Here is a 17,823-nt window from a genome sequence, read left to right on the forward strand (position 1 = left end):
GCTCTGACCAGATCATAAAGGGCATCAGCCAAAAAGGACAGGGCAGACTCCATACGCGGGCCAACCTCAGCGAGGGCCCCCGCACCATCCGCGGGCTGATCAACCGCCTGCTGTAACCAGGAAAGGCAGGCCCGGGCTGCACAGGAGCTACAAACAGCCGCCCTTAAAGAAAGGCCTGAGATGTCAAAGGACCGATTCAATGCGGATTCTAGCCGCCAGTCCTGCAAATCTTTCAAAGCGACCCCTCCCTCCACCGGGAGAGTGGTCTTTTTAGTCACAGCCGTGACCAACGCATCCACTTTAGGCATCCCCAAAGGGGCCAAGTGATCCTCACTCAGAGGGTAAAGCTGACCCATAGCCCTGGCAACCTTCAAAGGCCCATCAGGGTCAGACCATTGAACAGAAATAAGCTCTTGGATGGAGACATGCACAGGAAAAGCCCAAGAAGGCTTCTTAGTACTAGCCATCCTAGGATTAACAGAGGCAGAATCGCCCTCGGCCGGATCTTCAATAAAAAGAGCCTGCAAGGCATCAGAAATGAGCGCTTGCAGCTCGTCGCGGTGGAAAATCCGTACCGCTTTAGGATCATCCAAGTCCTATGGCAAACAGGCACCCTCATCTGGATCATCCGTCCATGAGAGCCTGCCAGAACCCTCAGACTCCCCACAACCTGACCACGGGGGGGGGGGGGGGGAGGAGGGGGAGGAAGTGGCGTCACACTCAGACTGGGAATTTACCCAGTTTAGCGTCAGTCCAATGCTCGGGGGAAACCGCAAAATCAGGAGCCAACACTGGGCTATCAAAACCTGGAGGGAATCCAGTCTGCAACAAGTGTCAGACACCTCCGGCAGAGCTCTTTTTAACATGAAGGCCTTATGCATCAGCAGCACAAATTCAGGGGAGAAAAACTCACCCTGGCCCTCCGCTCCCAAATTAGGCGAAGCGGAGGAAGGAGCTCCTCTAGCAGCCTCGGAACGAGGCGTCCCCCTGCACTCAGACTCCTCCGCCACCGCGAGGGTCGAGTCATGTGGCGCTTCCAAAATGGCGCCCGCTGCAAGCTCCCTTGAGCGGGAAGAATTACCGCTCACCATGCCCGTACCAGCACAAGCATCTAAGGAGCACGTACTGGAAAGCCCCACTGCTGACCTGCGTTTACCACAGTGGGAGCAGCGCTTAACTCCTTCATCAGCCATCACCCAACTGGACGGAAATATAGAAAATGGCGGCTTCGTGCCAAAACTTACCCCGCACAGAACGCTGTCTGCGGGAACCTCCCCGGAGGAGCTGCGCACCACTTTCACCTCAGAAGACCGAGTCAACGAGCTCCGGTCATGCTGCACAGAACCAGAATCTCTGGATAAAGCCTCAGAATAGCTGCGCAGTAAAAGCGCGCCCCTTTTTCTTTTTTTCTTTACACTGGGAGGAAAGTTGGAAGCAGGCAGCAACAGAGGGACTCCGGGAGGAGGGGGGATGAGGTAAGGCAGGGACAGGGAACAAAACCAAGTATGCCTTCAAAGTGGGCATCACCAGCCACAACACCCCCGCTCTACTGGCAAAGCACAGGAGCCTCCCCAGGCAGAAATCCAGGAGCTGCTAAAGCAACATCCACACCTGCTGGGAGATAGAGATATACTGAGGCAGAAGAGGCTGGCCGTCCAGAGTCACTGTGTCTTTCAGTGTTCTCTATCTCCACCTGCTGGTAGGCGGATACAACCCATCAGTTAATGGATTCATCTGCTATTGATGACAAGGAAAGATAGTTCTGTATCTTAGACAACCTACAAACACAAAACCTGACTAAATTAAAAAAAAAAAAAAAAAGAGAGAGAGAGAACAGGCCTTGAACTCAAATTTGGAAAAGTAAATGATTAAACAGGAAAAAATAAACAGATGTTCAATAATGAAAAAAAATGCACATATTTAAATAATCCTTAACCATATGATGCAGTATTACGAGATAGCATATATAACCAAAAAGCAATACATAGGAGGCACCTGCCCGATGAAGAAAATGCTCTCCCTGGAAAGCACTACTGCTATAATAAAGTACATTTGTTTAACATTTCCACATTTGTTATCTGTTATTTTGAAAGTACAAAAGGCTATTCTGTTCTAACTTACAGCAACCATATGCACAGAGTGAACTATGTGGGCTCAACATATTGGACAACGTTAGACATCTAGATGCAGCCTTTTCAATTTGTATATTGTCTTGATTACTGCTCAGGTTTTGTTCTTACCGGCATAAGATATGATATCGCAGACAAGACAAGAAAAATAACATCAGAACTAATTTTCACTGAGCACCTCCTAACCAGCATGTGATCCAAATCAAATCATCTTTGCACCAGGACATTTTGAACATCTTGAGTTCCAAGGTGATGTTAAAGTATCTCAATGAGGCATCATTTCTTTTCTCAAATCTGAGAAGCTTCTCACGATCAGCCTGCCACAGCTCAATTAACAAATTCAAAATAAAACTAATATTTACTAATGCTGAAAATGTCTACTTGCTCGCTGACAAATTCCATCACTACATTTCTTTGACAATCTCCAACTGTTTCTAAACAGCTGACAAACAATATGGTAAATTTCTTTCTGGACTAAATTCTGCTGCTACACTACTGCCTAGTAAATATTTCCAAAACAGGCTTAGAAGTGTGTACACTACATCACACAATGATGTATAGACTCCAGGGTAATCAGCTTTGCAGTGGCATTTTTATACCAGTAGCTCTCAATCCCAAGGCAGGAAACAACCTGAGTGCTGGGAGAAAAACCTTCGTTGTCTTATTCCTCTATAAGCCTATTTGTTGTGGGGATCTGCAAGGGGAACGTTTTTTGATGGACTTTGCTATATTTTCCTTTCATATTGTTACATCTTGACCTTGGAAGCAGTATTATTAGCAAAGTCACAAATTCCCTGACTCTCGTTGATCTGATATATCCAGGCTTATCAGAAATTACTTGAAATTTGTTACAGTGCTATCAACTGGGCCCCTCTGTGTGTGATGTCACCTGTAACAGTACTGAATTTGGCCAATCTCATAAGAACTCTAAAACTGACAGTAAAGAGAAGTTATCTGTAGTAGGTATTCTCTGAGGGCAGCAGGGTGAATATTCTCATAGTTGTGTGACATCATCTGATGAAGCCCCGTGCGGACACTGATTAGCTCGTATAATGTAGAAATTTCTAGCAATGTCCCACCGCGTATGCGCTGGAGCTTTCCCACCCAACTTGCGAGCATATTTGGCCTGCTGCCCAGGAAGAACATCTGCTACAAGTGAGTAACTTTGCTGTCTCCAAGGACAAGTAGGCCTTCATATTCTCCTAGCTGGTACTCCCTAGCTACCAGGCTCACTGAAAACAGCAAAGCTAGGTTAATATGGACTCGAAACATCAAGGCCTAAAAGTCAATTAACCTTAAATTATATACATACTAGTTGTGACGGTGCAGCCTGGAACAGAACAAAACAGGGCCTAGGAGGGAGGAGTTGGATCCTAGACACCAACAAATTCTTCAGCACTGCCTGCCCAAATCGGCTGTCATATCAGATATCCTGCCATTCTCCTCTATGGAGGCTGATCTCAAATGGACTACTGATTCCACCATGGCTCTGACATTGTGAGCCCCAACATGACCCTCTAGAGACAGCCCAGCCTGGTTATATGTGAAGGAGATGCAATCTGCTAGCCAATCTATCTGCTGCTTTTGAGACAGTTGATCACCGGCTACTCCTTGATACGTTGTCCTCACTTGGATTTCAGGGCTCTGTTCTTTCCTGGTTTTCTCACTCCCACTGCACTTTTAGTGCATACTCTGGCGGATCCTCCTCCACTTCTATCCCACTATCAGTTGGTGTATCTCAGGGCTCTGTCTTGGGACCTCTTATTTTTTCCATCTATACCTTCTTTCCTCTGTGCTCTAATCTCATCCAGTGGTTTTCAGTATCACCTTTATGCTGATGACTCCCAGATCTACCTCTCCACACCTGAAATCTAAGCAGGAATCCAGGCCCAAGTATCAGCTTGCCTGACATTGCTGCCTGGATGTCTCACTGCCATCTGAAAACAAACATGACCAAGACTGAGCTTCTTGTCTTTCCCCCTAAATCCACCTCTCCTCTTCCCTCATTCTCTAGCTCTGTGGATAACACTCTCATCCTCCCTGTCTCATCAGCTCGTAACCTTGACTCCTCTCTGTTTCTCTGCACACATCCAACAGACTGCTAAAATCTTTTGTTTCATTCTCTATATCATCACCAAAATTCATCCTTTCCTTTCCGAGCACACTACCAAAATCCTTATCCACACTCTTATTACCTCTTGCTTAGACTATTGCAACTTTCTTCTCTCAGGTCTCCCACTACGCCATCTTTCTCCCCTTCAATCTGTTCAAAGTTCTGCTGCTCAACTTATATTCCGCCAGTGTCGCTATGTTCATATTAACCCTCTCCTCAAGTCACTTCATTGGCTCCCTATCCGTTTCCGCATACAGTTCAAACTTACAAGTGCATTCACTCTGCAGCTCCTCAGTACCGCTCCACTCTTCTCTTTCCTTACACTCCTCCCAAGGAACTCCGTTCATTGGGTAAATCTCTCTTATTTGTACCGTTCTCTTCCACTGCCAACTGCAGATTCCGTTCCTTTTATCTTGCTGCACCATATGCCTCGAATAAACTTCCTGAGCCAGTACATCAAGCTCCATCTTTGGCCATCTTCAAATCTAGGCTAAAACCCACCTTTTTGATGCTGCTTTTAACTCTTAACCCCTATTCACTTGTACAGTACTCCTGTATGTTTTATCTTTCCCACCTTAATAATTCCCTTATCCCTTAGTTGTCCTGTTTGTCTCGATTAGAATGTAAGCTCTTTCGAGCAGGGACTGTCTCTTCATATTCAAGTGTACAGCGCTGCATATGTCTAGTAGCACTAGAGAAATGATAAGTAGTAGTAGTAATTGGAGATTGCGCATTTGCCAATGGCCACCCCCATCTGATTTGGATCAAAAGAAAACAAAAGGCTGGGTGGACTGTCTATGAGCTTTAGTCTGCTCCAGATAAAAGGCTAAGGCTCACTTGCAATTTAAGGTATGCAGGCATGTGGTCTTAGGAAAAATGTTAGCAGAATGACTGACTAAGATGGAAGTCAGACAAAACCATAGGAAGGAACTTAAGGTGAGTGCAGAAAACTACTCTATTGTGATGAAATCTACTGTAATGCGGATCAGCTACTAGGGCCTGAAGTTCACTGACTCTGAGGCATATTTTCAAAGCACTTTGGGAGGCTAAGTTCCATAGGTTTCTATGGAACTTTGGGAGGCTAAGTGCTTTGAAAATGAGCTTGTCTGCATGCTAAAGTGACCGCCACCAGAAACACAACTCTCAAGGTCAAATACTTCAGATAACAGGAGTCAAGCAGCTTAAAAAGAGCCTTCACCAGCTAGGTGAGGACAACGTTGAGATCCCATGACACAGTTGGAGGTCTGACAGGGAGCTTTCTCAACTGCAAACCCCTCACGTAGCAAACAACTAGAGGCTGTACAGAGATGGGCTTACTTCCTACATGGTGATAAGAATCACTAATTGCACTGAGTTAAACCCTTAGAGATGGTTTTCAAACCAGACTCAGAGAGGTGCAAGAGGTATTCAAGCAGTGACCTGCTTGCTATCTCCGACCTGCAAGACAAGTGTCATTAAAGTTCTTGTCTGCAGAAGAAAGGCCCGAGCCTGCAATGTAGCTAGCAGGGCTCCTACGTATTCCAATTGTTGAATTGGGAGAAGGTGGGACTGGGGTAGTTTATGACAGACCTTAGTAACTCCAACACCTGAATAGTCAGGCACATTGACTTTGACGCCCCTTCTTTCATTCTGCTCTTAACCAACCAATTGTCCAGATAGGGAAACACATACACTCCCAGTCTACGTAAATACACTGCTATTACTGATAAATATTTGGTGAACACCCTGGAAGCTGATGCAAGGCCAACTGGCAGAACTTGATACTGGTAGTGGTGCTTCCCTACTCAGAATCCCAAGATACTTCCTGTGACTGGGAAGTATTGAAATGTAAGTATAGGAATCCTTTAAGCCCAGAGAGCATAGCCAGTTGTTTTCATGAATCATGGGGAGAAAAGTGCCCAGGGAAATCAAGCAGAATTTTTCTTTGACCTGGAATTTGCTCATGGCCCTTAAGTCTAGAATGGGATGAAATTCAACCCCCCCCCCCCCCCCCCCCCATTTTTGAGCACTAGTACCTGGAATAGAATCTTGTCCCTTATTCCCCTGGTGGCATGGGTTTAACCACAATGGCCTGTTGAAGGGCAGAGAGTTCTTCAACAAGTACATGCTTATTACGAGAGCTGATGTACGATGCTCTCAGTGGGCAATTTGGTGGTATTTGATGCCAATATAGGGCATATCTGAGACGGACTATTTGGAGAACCCACCAGTCAGAGGCTATAAGGGGCCACCTGAATTGGTAACAATTCAGTCTCCCCCTCACTGGCAGGCCATCCAGGATGGTTACTTTGAATGTGGCTATGCTCTCCTGGAGTCAGTCAAAAAAGCTCATCCCTTGCTTTGACTGGTTTGCTGGCTGGGGCTTCTGAAGGCAGGGCTGGTGAGGCCAGGGATGCTGACCTTGGGAAGCCTAGGCAGAGCAAGAAGGCGGCAAAATGTATGCCTTTGAGAGCAGTAGGGTCGTCACCTAGGCCAACTCGAAAATCTTCTACTTCAAGAAGATGCAGCTAAAGGGTGCCGAGATAAAGTTTGGATGGTGTCAGTATGTTTTTAATGAGGTCGGCGATCTCTTCCATATTATCTCTAAACAGATTGTCCCCTCAGCAAGGTACATCCACTAACCTCTCCTGAACAGCTGGCTTCAGGTTAGAGAAACACAGCCATGAGATTCTGAACGTCCCCACACTCATGGCAGAGTCTGGACACAACATCAAAATTATAATAAGTGTCCCTGGCCAGATACTTCCTACACTCCAGCTGCTTATTGGCCAAGTGGCAAAGCTCTGTGGCCTGCTCCTGAGGGAGAGAATCCACAAGACTCCCTGTACTACAGATGGTAAAATTATGTATAATCATACCTGATAATTTTCTTTCCATTAATCATAGCTGATCAATCCATAGACTGGTGGGTTGTGTCCATCTACCAGCAGGTGGAGATAGAGAGCAAACTTTTGCCTCCCTATATGTGGTCATGTGCTGCCGGAAACTCCTCAGTATGTCGATATCAAAGCTCCATCCGCAGGACTCAGCACTTAGAGAATTACACCCACGAAGGGACACTCTGCCCAGCTCACCACCGCCGAAACGGGGGAGGGGAATTAACCCAGCTCATCCCCACACAAGTGGGGGAGGGGAATCCGTCCAGCTCATCCCCGCGGAGCGGGGGAGGGACACCACACCCGCCGATGCGGGGGGATCTGGCTTATCCTGCAACCGCAACCGCGGGAGGAGCTGACTGACCCTAACACCGCCGAAGCGGGAGGGGTACAAAGCTGCCCTACAGCCGCACGAAGCGGGAGGGAGTGCCGGCAGAATTTTAAGTCTCAATCCAGCCCCGTAAAACGGAGGGGAGAGGAATGCAGCAGCTCACTGTAACACAAACTCGTCTTAACTCTTGAAGATCCAAGTGAAAAAACTTGAACACGAAGTCTTTCTGAAGTAACTGAAGACTAAACTTGAACCTGAAATGCAACCAGAATAAAAACAGTACAGATATCTGGGAGGGGCTATGGATTGATCAGCTATGATTAATGGAAAGAAAATTATCAGGTATGATTATACATAATTTTACCTTCCATATCATCAAGCTGATCAATCCATAGACTGGTGGGATGTACCGAAGCAGTACTCACCCAGGGCGGGACATTGAAATCCCTGACCTCAACACTGAAGCTCCAAACCGGGCCTCCGCCCGTGCAGCCACAGTCAAACGGTAATGCTTGGAGAATGTATGAGCCGAAGCCCAAGTTGCCGCCTTGCATATCTCTTCCAAGGAGACGGATCCGGCCTCTGCCATCGAGGCCGCCTGAGCTCTCGTGGAGTGAGCCTTCAGCTGGATAGGCGGCACCTTCCCCGCGGCCACATAAGCCGCTGCAATGGCTTCCTTGACCCATCTTGCCACTGTAGGCTTAGCAGCCTGCAGACCCTTACGAGGACCTGCAAACAGGACAAACAGATGATCCGATTTCCGGAACTCATTGGTCACTTCCAAGTATCTGATGATGACTCGTCTCACATCCAGATATTTAAGAGCAGAGTACTCCTCTGGGTAGTCCTCCCTACGAAAGGAAGGGAGACAGAGCTGCTGATTCACATGGAAGCGAGAAACAATCTTGGCAGGAAGGAAGGCACTGTGCGAATAGTCACGCCTGCCTCAGTGAACTGCAGAAAAGGCTCTCGACAGGAGAGCGCCTGGAGCTCGGAAACTCTTCTGGCTGAAGTGATAGCCACCAAAAAGACTGCTTTCAACGTCAGGTCTTTCAGAGATGCCCTCGACAAGGGTTCAAAAGGCGGCTTCTGCAATGCTCTTAGTACCAGGTTGAGATTCCACGCAGGCACCACTGAGTGCAGAGGAGGGCGCAGGTGATTAACTCCCTTGAGAAAGCGCACCACATCTGGCTGCGAAGCCAGGGAAGCACCCTTCAGGCGGCCCCTGAAGCAAGCCAGAGCCGCTACCTGGACTTTAAGGGAACTGAGCGACAGGCCTTTCTCCAGACCTTCTTGCAGGAACGCCAACACTGAAGAAATTGGAGCAGTGAAGGGAGAAAGTGAGCCTGCTTCACACCACGCTGCAAAGATACGCCAAACCCTGGCGTAAGCAGTAGAAGTAGAGCGCTTCCTCGCTCTCAGCATAGTGGCGATGACCTTGTCTGAGAAGCCCTTCTTCCTCAGACGCTGCCGCTCAATAGCCAGGCCGTAAGACCAAAGGGGGAGGGATCCTCCATCACCACGGGACCCTGATGTAACAGGCCCTTCTCCACTGGCAGCCGCAGAGGATCGTCGACTGAGAGCCTGATCAAGTCCGCATACCAGGGACGCCTGGGCCAATCCGGACCCACCAGGATTACCCTGCCGGGATGCTTTGCCACCCGGTCTAGCACCCTGCCCAACATGGGCCAGGGCGGGAACACATAGAGAAGCTCTTGTGTCGGCCACTGTTGGAGAAGAGCATCTACTCCCAGGGATCGAGGGTCCCGTCCTCTGCTGAAAAAGCGCGGGCACTTGGCAATTGGCCGATGACGCCATCAGATCTAGGCTCGGCTGGCCCCAGCGCTTCGTGATGTCCAAGAACGCCTGAGCAGATAGCTGCCACTCTCCGGGCTCCAAGGTATGGCGACTGAGAAAGTCCGCCTTGACATTCATGACTCCGGCAATGTGGGCCGCTGAAAGCTGCTCCAGGTTCGCTTCCGCCAACTGGCAAAGATTCATAGCCTCCTTGGCTAGAGGGGCGCTCTTGGTACCTCCCTGGCGGTTGACATAGGCCACAGCCGTGGCATTGTCCGACAGGACCCGTACAGGCTTCAACACCAGTACCGGGATGAACTCCAAAAGCGCCAACCGAATGGCTCCGAGTTCCAGGAGGTTGATAGACCACTTTGCCTCTGCAGGAAACCAGAGCCCCTGCGCTGTCCTTCCCAAGCAGTGGGCTCCCCAGCCCGACAACGAGGCGTCCGTCGTGACGACAATCCACTCTGGGGTCACCAGAGGCATTCCCGCAGACAACTTGTCTGTCTGCATCCACCAGCTCAGCGCCTTGCGCACTGCTGGGTCCAAGGGAAGGCGCACAGCATAATCCTCCGACATCGGAGTCCAGCGCTGCAGCAAAGAGTGTTGAAGTGGTCTCATATGAGCCCTGGCCCAGGGCACAACTTCCATCGTGGCCGTCATCGAGCCCAACAGCTGCACATAGTCCCAAGCCCGAAGGGGAGAGGCTACTAGGAACTGGTCCACCTGAGCCTGAAGTTTGACAATCCGGTTGTCTGGCAGGAACACTCTGCCCACTTGGGTGTCGAATCGAACTCCCAGGTACTCCAGGGACTGAGTCGGGCGCAGCTGGCTCTTCTCCCAGTTGATGATCCATCCCAGGGAGCTCAAAAGAGCAACTACCCGGTCCACAGCTCTGCCGCACTCTGCATAAGAGGGGGCTCGGATCAACCAGTCGTCCAGATAAGGATGGACTTGTACCCCTTCCTTTCGTAGGAAGGCCGCGATGACCACCATTACTTTGGAAAAGGTCCGCGGAGCAGTAGCCAACCCGAAAGGGAGGGCTCTGAACTGGAAGTGTCGTCCCAGGACTGCAAAACGCAGAAAGCGTTGATGAGGAGGCCAGATGGGAATATGCAGGTACGCTTCCTTGATGTCCAAGGATGCCAGGAACTCTCCTGCCTTCACTGCCGCTATAACAGAGCGGAGAGTCTCCATGCGAAAGTGCCGCACTTTCAAGGCCCGATTGACCCCTTTGAGGTCGAGGATGGGCCGGACAGAACCTCCTTTCTTTGGTACCACAAAGTAAATGGAGTAACGTCCCTTGCCAAGCTGACTTTCTGGCACCGGAACGACCGCGCCCAGGCGGATCAGATTGTCCAAGGTCTGCTGCACTGCCACAGCTTTGACCGGAGACTTGCAGGGAGAGAGTACAAACCCGTCTTTTAAGGGTCGGCAGAACTCTAGTTTGTAGCCGTCTCTGATGACTTCCAGCACCCACGCGTCTGAAGTTATTGTGGTCCACTCGCCCAGAAACGAGGACAGCCGTCCTCCAATCTGCACTGGGGCGTGGACCAAGACCCCGTCATTGGGTACGAAACCCTGGGGGAGGACCGGAGGGAGCACCTCCGGGACGGCGGTCTCTGCGAAAGGAATGCTGCTTGGGGGAGAAATTCCTCTTGAAGGAAGAGGGGGCAGAGGAACCCGAGTTGCCCGGGCGGTACCGACGGGCTTCCTGCAACCGTCCTCTGGAGGTACCGGGACGAGTACTAGCCCGAGCCCTGACCTCTGGTAATTTCTTGCCCTTAGACGTGCCGAGATCGGTCATGATTTTGTCCAGCTCGACCCCAAAGAGCAGCTTGCCTTTAAAAGGCAACCTAGCCAGGCGGGATTTAGAGGCGTGGTCAGCAGACCAATGTTTCAGCCAAAGCCACCGCCGCGCAGAGATTGTCTGAGCCATGCCTTTCGCTGAGGCCCTCAAGACATCATACAGCAAGTCTGCCAAATAGGCTAAGCCCGATTCCAGGGCCGGCCAATCAGCCCTCAAGGAATGATCCGAGGGGAAAGCCCGCTGCACCATAGTCAGGCACGCCCTGGCCACATAGGAGCCGCAAACTGAGGCCTGCAAACTTAAAGCAGCCGCCTCAAAGGACGACCTTAAGGCCGCCTCCAATCTTCTGTCTTGGGCGTCCTTTAGGGCCGTGCCACCTTCCACCGGCAACGCCGTTTTCTTAGTCACCGCAGTGATTAAAGAATCCACGGTAGGCCACAGATAGGCCTCACGTTCACTCACAGCCAAAGGATAGAGGCGGGACATAGCCCTAGCCACTTTAAGGCTCGCTTCTGGGACATCCCATTGAGCCGAAATTAAGGTGTGCATGGCATCATGCACGTGGAAGGTTCTAGGCGGGCGCTTCGTCCCCAGCATAATGGCAGAGCCAACAGGGGCTGAGGGAGAGACGTCCTCCGGAGAGGAAATCTTCAAAGTGTCCATGGCCTGTAACAACAGGTTGGGCAAATCCTCTGGGCTAAAAAGCCGCGCTGCAGAGGGGTCATCCGCTCCAACCGAGCGGGGATCCGTCTCCTCCAAGGAATCCGCAAAGGACCGTTGGGAGACCTCAGACACGCTGCCCTCATCTACATCGGAGGAGACAAATTCCTCCAAGGCCTGAGAATCAACCAGAGGGCGTTTACCTCTGGGAACCTCAACCTCTTTACCAGACGAGGGAGCAGGGGCAGCGTTGTGCATGAGGAAGGCCTGATGCAGCAGCAAAACAAACTCGGGGGAGAAACCCCCCAGACTGTGCACTTCCGCAGCCTGGGCAACAGCCCTAGATGCACCCTCAACCGGCGCTCGCAATAGCGGGGGAGAGACATGCTGCGCATCCAAAATGGCGTCCGGCGCGAAACTCCGCGAAGGAGCCGCGCGGGAAGAACGGCTCTTAACTTTAGCCGCTTCTGTGCCGTCGCCCAAATTAAGGGCGTTCATGGCATTAATGTCTCCAACCTCAAGGGCGGCCCAAGAAGAAGCCGTCCGAGCCGCGTGGCCGGCCAAGATGGCGGAGGCGAGGAGCGGGGGATGGGCGTTTATGGCGGGAAAAACCGCCACGCCGGAGGAAGGACCGGGACATTCATCGGTCACGAAACTGTCACCCAACAAGGGCGAATCAGGCTTTAAGACCCCCGCATCCCCTCTAGAAGCGCTCAAGCGACCCGGGGAGCGACCCTTTGCGCCCTCGCCCTCCGACGCCATATGCCACGAGGAGAAGAATCGGGGAACCCCCTGCCCGCTATAAAAAGGTAAAAATTACCTGCTGTCCGCTCCGAGTTGTAACGACCTGGTGTCCCAGTGAGTAGCTGCAATAGACGCTTAAATAAACGTCGAAATAAACGCCTTTAAGGATGTTCAAAATTTTTTTTTTTTTTTTTAACGGAGCCAGCGGGAGGGGGGAGAAAAGGAGGGACCTGGCACCACCAGGTTTGCACTTGCTCAAAAGAGCCCTCAACCCCAGGCACTCAACAAAACCTAAAATTAGGCTTGGAGGCCTAGCCAGAGCTGCTGCTGTGTGTGACCACCACCTGCTGAGATAGAGAACATACTGAGGAGTTTCCGGCAGCACATGACCACATATAGGGAGGCAAAAGTTTGCTCTCTATCTCCACCTGCTGGTAGATGGACACAACCCACCAGTCTATGGATTGATCAGCTTGATAATATGGAACAAAGACTTCAAGTAAATGCTCATGTAGAGCTGGTAGGATGCAGGCAATGAGCATCAAGGATTGAAAAACTTTCCTCCCAAATGAGTCCAGGGTCTGCGCCTCTCTACCTGAGGGATGAGTCCTGGAACTCCTAGCTCGTTTGAGAGCGGATTTGACCACAAGGGAGTGGTGCGGCAATTGAGCCTCCTTGAATCCGGAAGCCTGTTGGATACAATATTGCGTATCCACCTTCTTGGGTGCGACCTGCACCGAGAGAAGAGATTCCCAGTTCTTTGTCAGTTTGTCCTTAAAGACAGGGTGCAATGGTACAATTAACCCTTCCTTGGGAAATGACTCATAGTCCAGAACAGTCAACACCTCTGCTCTTGGCGCCTCCTCCGTCTCCAACTTTAATGGGATGGTGGAGGCCATCTCCCTGACAAAGCCGGTGAAAGAGAGTCCCTCAAGTGGAGATTTCCGTCTCTCTTGAGTGGAGGGATCTGAGGGTATTCCATAGGACTCCTCCTCCGAGAAGTAATGTGGATCCTCCTCTGAATCCCATGAACGGTCCCAATCAGACTCTCCAGTATATTCAGATCTAGCTGGTTGAATCTGTGCCAGCCTCAACTCTGTAGATCTATGTCCATGCCCCAAAAAGCCCCGAGGTACAGCTCTACTATCAGGCTTCGGGGAAGCTTCCTCCCCAGACGTCGAAAGTACTGCATCTGTTGAAGTTGACATTTGCACCATTTGTGGTGCCGGCTACGAGGATCTCCGCACAGGCACCAATGGAGCCCAAGCAGTGTGCCCCTGCAGCATCTGCACCAGCTACTCCCTGAGCATGATCCAGAACAACTCGTCAAGGTGGGCATTGGCAAAGGCGGGGGAAAGGCAGCCTGAGAAAGTTTCGGTGTTGAACCAGTAGTGGGGACCTGGCTGCTTGGAGACTTGCACATCTGCACCTCTTCCAAAGAGGGCGGAGTGGTCCTCTCAGTACTGGTGCTTCATGGGTACCGGCAATGTTAATGCCCTGGTGCTCCTGGCACCATGCATCAAAGAGGATCGATGATTATGCTTCTTGGGCTTCTCCCAATGCTCAGAATTGCAGTCCTTCGGTGCCTACTAAGACAACATTGAACCCACAAGTGGCTTGGGCATCGGGTCTGATGCTGTCCAATCCCTGGTCCTGCTTTCCGTGCCTGATGTCGAGGCAAATGGAGACCTCCTCGATGCCGGTGCACCCAGTTGATACAGAGGTCTTAGCAGCCACCAAGGTCAATGTTTCCGGTGCCGATGAATCAGCCTTTCAGAACCTTCGCACTTGCTGAGTTCTCAGCTGCATTTTTAAACACAGAGAACAAGAATTAAGCTCGTGGTCAGGTCCAAGGTACCCGATGCACCAAGAATGCAGGTCCGTAACAGAAATCACCCAATTACATTGGGCGCACCTCTTAAAGCCACTGGGGGTCTTCTGAGACATCAAAAAAAGGCTTATGGCCAAATTCCTTCTGCCCCTTCCTCCGCACTGAAAATGGTGGCTGAGACTGCTGCGGGAGGTCGCAGCCACCAATTTGGAATTGGGAATGGCCTGAGCAGGCTGCTCAGGCCATTCCCAAAGATACCAAGTCTAACACATCAAGCATGTGAAACGCACATTCAGCCACCTTCCTGTGGCGTACTAGCTTGGTTGCCACCCGAGGCGTGTCCTTCTCTCTCTCTTTCTCCCCACCTGAAATCCAGCATCTCTCCCTTCTTCCCGGCCATGGCAGCATTTTCTTTTCTTTTGTCTCTACTGGCTCCCCATATCCCACAACCTGTTCTCTCTCTTTCCTGCCTCAAACCCATGGCTCCTTCCTGCTGAGGTTCTAAGCAATAAAAAGAAAAAGAGCTGCCGTTATACAGCCATGTGCTGCAACACTCACTCACAGGCAGGCTCTGCCGGAACCTCCCCCTGTGACAGACTTTCTGCTGCCATTCTGGCAGAGCCTGTGAATGTTGTAGCACGCAGCTCTATACCGGCAGCTTTTTTTTTTCAGTGCTCAGAACTGCTGCAGGAAGGAGCCATGGCTTTGAACCGGGGAGGGGGGGGGGGGGGGCTGGCTGGCCATTTTGAAACGGGAGTAGGCCACGGGAGGTGAGGGAGCCCAAGGAGGTTAGACTGAGCACACGAGACCTGTGTAAAGAGATGATGTAATTTTATGTGCCCTAATGAAAGATGCGTTTAATTTTACTTCAATTTAATTTCAATATGGTCCATCTTTATAACACCAGGCTTCCCATGGCAGATTACAACATCTGTTAAGATGAACCCATCAAATAAAAGGATATCCTCACTAAATTTGGCTCTCTCTATTGTATAGAACAGTGTAGAAAAACGAGCACAAAATAGAGTTTATAACTGCTGTTTCCACCAACTACAATATTTTTAAACTGTTTTAGAGATATTCAATTTTTATTTCATGATATTTATATATATATATGGGAAGCTTTCAAATAAGTACTATATACACACACACTTTATATGTAGTCCTCAATATTAAGTCACTGTCTATCCAGCTGGAACAGCTTTTGACTTTTTACAGATGGATCACGCATAGGTAGTTCCTCATGTCTAATCATTTATTTATTTGCTGTATTTGTACCACACATTTTCCCACCTATTTGCAGGCTCAATGTGGCTTACACTATGTTACAAAAGGTATCATCATAAACAGAGTAAGACGTATGGTCTAAGTTAACATTTCATCTTTTGCTATTTTCAATAGCATTTACTATTGTTTTGGGTGAGTGAAAATAGTGGCAAGCTCTGTCTACTGGCTTCGGACACAATGCACATCTTATCAAAAAGGGCAGGGCTCCACCGAAGTGGTCTGCACAGGGCCCCGCAATTTCTAAGCCCGGCCCTGCTTCTCTCGCCCTCACGTGCATTCGGGGACCAAAGTACCGGTCTCCCCCTGGTCTGCCACCTCTCCCTGTCTCTTCCACTCTCCTCAGTCTAGCATGTTTCCCCCTCTCCCTCAAACACCCCCGCCACCATCAAACTCATACCAGAGGTTGCCCATCAATAATCCCGCAGGCCGCAGCTTGCTTTCTCTGGTGGTGTTCCGTCTCCTTGGACACAGCTTCTCTCTCCCTCTGGGCGTCCCGCCTTGCCGGAAGTTGCGTCAGAAAAGGGCAGGACACTGGGGAAGAAATCTATGGTCTATGGAGCTTGTAGTGGGCGTGGGCGATCTCAAAGACAGGTTGGGGAAGTAGAGAGCTGCACGAGAATAGGGATTGCGGGAACCCTGAGGAGATAGAAATAGTTCCTACGGGACTGCACGAGCCCTTCGGTGACCACTTACCTACCTAGAGTTCTCCAGGACGTGCTTCCTCCGCCCTTTAATAATTTAGCTCAGCCGCACTACCTTCTGCCCGGGCTGATACAGCCAAGGAGGTCTAATCTCCTTGGATACATCATACAGCGAGGATAGCATTGGTACGTACACGTATCAGTCAGAAGTCACCTGATCTAGTCTGGCGCGTGTGTGTGGCGACCTGGTGGTGCACGTGTAAGTCTGAACTCCTACAGGGATAAATCTCTTATGACAAGTCGCCACACGATCGGGTGATGATGACTTATGATATCGCTGGGCCAGTATGCCAGTGAGTGTGCTCCTGCTGCATCAGCTTGGGTAGAGAGCACGGGCGGCTGTGCTGAATTATTGAAGTGAAGACTTGTTGCACAATGCTGAAAAAGCGGTAAGGGTTAAATAATGTAGCGGGAGTTATTTTCTGATTCTTTTTTTTTTTATTCGTGCCGGTTTTATGGATAATTTTATGGATAACACCTATGTATAGACTTGGAGGCGTAGTTAAGGGCAGACTGGAGGCCTGTACAGGTCATAGAAATCAAACTGCTTTGAATATAAATTAAGTCAATACCTTGTCTTGTATGCATGAGGATGACTAAGTTACTGCTTATATGGATTAAATTTAGTTAAATAAAAAAAAAAGTACCACTTCATTCTTTTGGTTTGTGTGTTTGTTTGTTTTTAGTTTCTATGCTTTAAAATAGCCTAACCGGCCCAGGTGTACTGAGTGTAGCAATTTAAATGAATGGAACCACTTAATATGAGCATTAAGATAAGACTTAGTGGTATACAAAGAAATCATTTGTAAAATAGTAATGGTAACGGTAAAATGATAAACTCAAAAACAGTGCCAGGTTCTGTTGGTGGTAGTTATTGTACCTGCTTAGATTATAGTTATGGCCTAGGTGGCAGGATCCAACATATTTTATTGCCATAGCTGCTGTTTGTCCAGCATTCTGTAGGATTAAGGATTTAGGGCCCTGTTTGCTAAGGCACATTAGTGTTTTTAACACACTTACAAATTAGCACGTGCACTAACCATGTAGGCGTGTACAGTGTTAACCCGCGTTAACAACATTAACGTGGCCTAGTACACAGGGCCCTTAATTTTCCAGTAGTACATTCTGATACAGGTATGTTCTCCTTAAGCAGTTGTACAAAGTTTTTTTTTTCCACTTTTGAGTTTTCATTTTCTATATTATCCACCTTGTTTACATGAAGACTTCTAGATTTTGATGTAGTGAAAAGTGCAGTCAGTGAACACAAATTAAATGTGGTTCAAAGCAATGATTGAACCCTTATGTGTAGAATGCATTAGAGGGTCTGGCAGAGATCCATTTACAAAGTAAGTATTCTTCCTAATTAATATTTCTGAATTAATAGAGTGCTTTTGCTTATTTGGAAATATTAATTGGGAAGAATACATGCTTCATAAATGGGTCTCTGCCAGAGCCCCTAATGTATTTTAGTAACATAATTAAATGAAATGAAATAACTACTTCTGAAGGTTTTGCATACCGGTGGGGATGGAGGAGATAACTTG

The 17,823-nt window shown here is 49.3% G+C and overlaps 1 protein-coding gene across 3 annotated transcripts in view; it reads right to left on the bottom strand.

Moving 5' to 3' along the window:
* The window catches only part of KATNAL1 (katanin catalytic subunit A1 like 1), a 139,871-nt gene extending 123,520 nt beyond the window's left edge, over positions 1 to 16,351 (bottom strand). The window contains exon 1 of one of the 3 annotated variants that reach the window (XM_030200358.1): positions 16,272 to 16,351. The gene's annotated coding sequence lies outside the window, so the exon portion shown is untranslated. Of the gene's footprint in view, positions 1 to 15,975; positions 16,048 to 16,271 lie in introns of those variants that run through there. The other 2 variants (XM_030200357.1, XM_030200356.1) reach the window with 2 other exon arrangements.
* Between the last annotated feature and the right edge of the window lie 1,472 nt (positions 16,352 to 17,823).

The sequence above is a fragment of the Microcaecilia unicolor genome, chromosome 4 (assembly GCF_901765095.1).
Source record: "Microcaecilia unicolor chromosome 4, aMicUni1.1, whole genome shotgun sequence".
NCBI classification, from domain to species: domain Eukaryota; kingdom Metazoa; phylum Chordata; class Amphibia; order Gymnophiona; family Siphonopidae; genus Microcaecilia; species Microcaecilia unicolor.